Source organism: Myotis davidii, unplaced genomic scaffold (assembly GCF_000327345.1).
Source record: "Myotis davidii unplaced genomic scaffold, ASM32734v1 scaffold420, whole genome shotgun sequence".
In the NCBI taxonomy this organism is placed as follows: Eukaryota; Metazoa; Chordata; class Mammalia; order Chiroptera; family Vespertilionidae; genus Myotis; species Myotis davidii.
Window position 1 is genome coordinate 1,215,187 of NW_006294421.1, and position 4,138 is coordinate 1,219,324.

Below are 4,138 nucleotides of genomic sequence, written 5' to 3' on the forward strand. Positions count from 1 at the left end.
GACACAGAACTTGGCTGGAGATTGTGGCTAGAGATCCTGGCAAGGCTGCTGATCAACTGAACGCTGTCTCCATGTCATTCCTTCTTCGCCGACTCCGTCCACACCTTTGGGGACCCCTGGACCTGCTGGGGTTGGACCCCAGCAGTGTATCTAAGCTTCCCTGACCAGGCAAAGGAGCACTGGGTGCCACTTGAGGCACGTATGGAGGTGGTAGAGCTTGCAGGGCTTCCTCAGGGGGTTCTTGTAGACTAGGAGGCTTAGTTTCCTTCTGAGAGGCCTGCTCTTTTCCTCCTGCCATTAAAATCTTACTCTGTCCCTCCTTATATACACCAAACCAGACCCAAGGCAGCTTCAGCTGTGCTATTTCTAGCCACTGGTCAATATAAGGGCACTGATCAGGATGACCTGGGTCTCCTATGGTAATTCTGTGAACATTTCTGATTGTGGGGACATCCAATGTGCCCTCCAGTGGCCATCCTACTCCAAAAGATGGCCAGTCTATTTCACACATTCTTTTTAATTCCCAGGGGACTCGTTTTGCCCCTTAGTCTCCAATAAACCCTTTTTAAAAATTCCTTAACATACATTCTAAGACAGTAGACTTTGAGGAGCTATTACCCATGTTGCAAGTTTGTAGCCCCACCCAGTGAACAGAGATGCAAGACAAACAAAGGTAACGTTTGCTTCACCACCCGGCCATGCCGTCTGGACTTAAGTGTCTCTGAGCTTTGGAGAATCCGTATAAATCCTGGGCCCAATCACCACTGCAGAGAGGACCAGGTTGCCTCAGTCCCTCAGGTGACGATGCCTCCCTTGGCCGTATGAGAATCACCATTCACACTCTTATTCACACACCAGTCAGTCCGAGTTTTGACTTCCACCCACAAAAAGTCCCTGAGGCAAATATTTGCCTAGGCAGCGATCAGCCAGCCTCTTCTGTCGCAAAAGACAGGACTATTCCCTGGGGAAAATTTACTAGTCAGATGTAACTGAGGGTCCAGAAAGGTGTTTCCTGCCTCAGTGAATCCCCTGGAGCAGAGTCGCAGCAGTCTCTCCAGGCCCCGTGAGTCCAGGAACTGGCGAATGAGCTGGTGGCACCTTCCTAGGGTCTCAGAGCCCGGACTGAGTGCCCTGGAGTCTGCTCTTGTCAGCGGGGGCCCAAAAGCCAGTGCAACTGATGATTCCCGGCCAATGCACCAATTATGTTGTGGCAGCAATTCTTCAAATGGCCCAGGAGCACTCAGAGGAATCAGGAAAGAAAACCTTTATTACCCAGAGCTGCTAGCGCAGGGGATTCTGATCCAAAGCCAATCTGAACTGACAGTGTGGGGAGGATTTGATATATATATCTTCTTGTGGCGGGCTCCTCAGGGTGGGCTTTGTAGCTCCGTCCAAGTCAGAATGGGGCTTGTAAGATTACTGTTTAAGCAGATACTGAACTAGGCTGTAAGCCCCCAAAGTTGCCCCCTATATTTTTATTGACTAAGGTATTACATATGTGTCCATATCCCCTCATTGCCCCCCAACCCATTCCCATACATGCCCTCACCCCCCTGTTGTCTCTGTCCATTGGTTATGCTTATATTTATGCAAACAAGTCTTTTAGTTGATCTCTCCCTTACCCTCATCCCCACCCCCACCTTCCCTATGAGGTTTGAGCATCGATCAGATGCCCCCCTATTTTCCTTCTCATTCAATGTTTGTGTTTTAGGACTTCTGGATCCTTAAAAACTCAAGGACTCCAACCGCTTTTGTTTGTATGGTTTGCATCTATCAATAGTAACTGTATTAAAAATAAAAACTGAGATTTTAAAAATAGATATACTCAAACATAACAGTGATAAAACCATTATATATTAACAACATACTTCTATGAACAAGAAAAAACTTCCAAAAAAATTAGGAGATTGTTTCACAATTTTGCAAACTCTCTAATGTCTGGCTTAATTAAACACAGGTCGATTCTCCTAGATCAGTGATGGCGAACCTATGACACACATGTCAGAGGTGACACGCGAACTCATTTTTTTGGTTGATTTTTCTTTGTTAAATGGCATTTAAATATATAAAATAAATATCAAAAATATAAGTCTTTGTTTTACTATGGTTGCAAATATCAAAAAATGTCTATATGTGACACGGCACCAGAGTTAAGTTAGGGTTTTTCAAAATGCTGACATGCCGAGCTCAAAAGGTTCGCCATCCCTGTCCTAGATGCTTCTACATTCAATCTGGTGATACTTTACTTTGGTTGAAGTATAAGAGGAAAATGCAGTCTCACACAGGTATGTGGGTGGGGAAGGGGGGCATATTTTAATAGTCTGTTGAAATCTTGCTTCTTAAAGATTAAGTTTCTGAAAGGTTGCCTACTATGTGTCATCTGAAACTGCATCAGTGAACTTTTCATAGTCTATTACCTTTAAATCCATTTGTCTGTCTTGCACTTTGAATGTATCTTTTCTCCATGCGTCATTTTATAAGCAAGCATTGGTCATTTAGAAACTATTAGATCCCTAACGTAGTCAAAAATTGCACCACTAGTGGTGTGTATATAGATCTTCCAAGTGTTGGCATACTTCATTACATATCATATCAGACAATCCCATCATGTATCTCAGTGTCACCAGAATTCTCAGGAATTCCAAAGTCATGGTGATGCATACAAGTTTCTCAAAATTAGAAATTTTGTTCAAAAGCCTAAAACATTATCCTTGGCAATAAATACTGTGTGTTGTTTCCTTTGAAGCCCATTCTGTTAATTTCAAGAACACTGCTGCCAGAGAACCATCGTTTGCCCGTTGTTCTTTCCAGTAACGCTGGTGTTCGTGGGAACAGCAGCGGGTCCAGCCCACAGCGCAGTTGCACAAGCTCTTTCCTCTGAGACAAGCCTTGCCCGGAACCATTGTGGTGCCTTGTGGGTGCTTATCATTTTGCATCCCACGGCTTAAGGCTTAAGATTTAATACAAGTAGTCATTTTTACTGCTTCTCAGGGGACATTCTTAAGTGAAACAGCCTCTTTTCTTTGTACTGCAAGTACTTGGCAATGAAGTATGTCATGACTGCTGCTAGCAGTTTGGTGCCGTGGGCCGGCCTGATTCACATGTAGATCCCGGCAGTTTGCTCACCATTGTTTTGTACCTCATGTCAGTACAAATACCAATGCAATAGAGTGAAAAGGGGCAGATAACGTTTTAGTATTATTCTGAGCAGAGTCTTCATAGTCAGAGACCCCAAAAGGGTCTCAGGAGGCCCAGGGGTCTGTGAAGCAGACTTTGAGAAGCGCTGATCCAAGGAGAGGGTGCCACCTAAACGGTCAAGTGACCTGTGTGCGTTTGGGAACAGTGTTGCTAATCGTGGGCCCTGAGCTTTCAGCGGGGCTCCCACTGAAACCTGCCACCTGCAGGCCCCAACCGTCACACTGGGCCTATTGGTGGTGGCCACACAAAGACCAGGATTGCATCTCAAGTGCTGGAGTTGCTATCAAGGTCTTCTTTAAATCTAGTCAAGACTCTAAAATGTTTCTACTGAAAAAAAACTATTAATGGTAATCTTTCTATATTAGGTACAGTGGTATACTGTAACACACTGGTCAGGAGCTTGGCAGTGGAGTTGGTCTGGGGTTTAAGTACCTCTTCTACCACTTCATGTGTGATTTTGGACAACTTGTCCTCATCTAAGGTTTCTCATATGTAAATTTGTTGAGATAGTATTAACATACTACATTATATACATATACATATACATATACATATACCTGAAACAACTGGACAGATGATCGAACAGCATGAGGGTCTGCAGCGGGGGCAGGGCCGCGGTGGACGCCTCTCCACACACCTGCGCTGGGGGTCTGGTTCAAGTCCCGGATTGTGAGAGGATGAGTGAGAATGATAGAAGCCTGGCATATGTCGACTGTTTGGCCCAAATAAACTCACAAAAATTCTTTACAGGTTTCAATGTTTTTATGTTAACAGTGGGGAGAGCCCTGAGAAGTCATTTCACACAAGAGGAAAGGGATTTGGAGAGGGGTTTGGTGGTCCCAATGCCATGCTGCTTATTAGGTCTAATTCCCAGCTCTACCCCTGAGCTTTCCCACTCCCTGGCCAGGGCTCCCAGTTTATGTCCTTTCTTTTCTTTCTT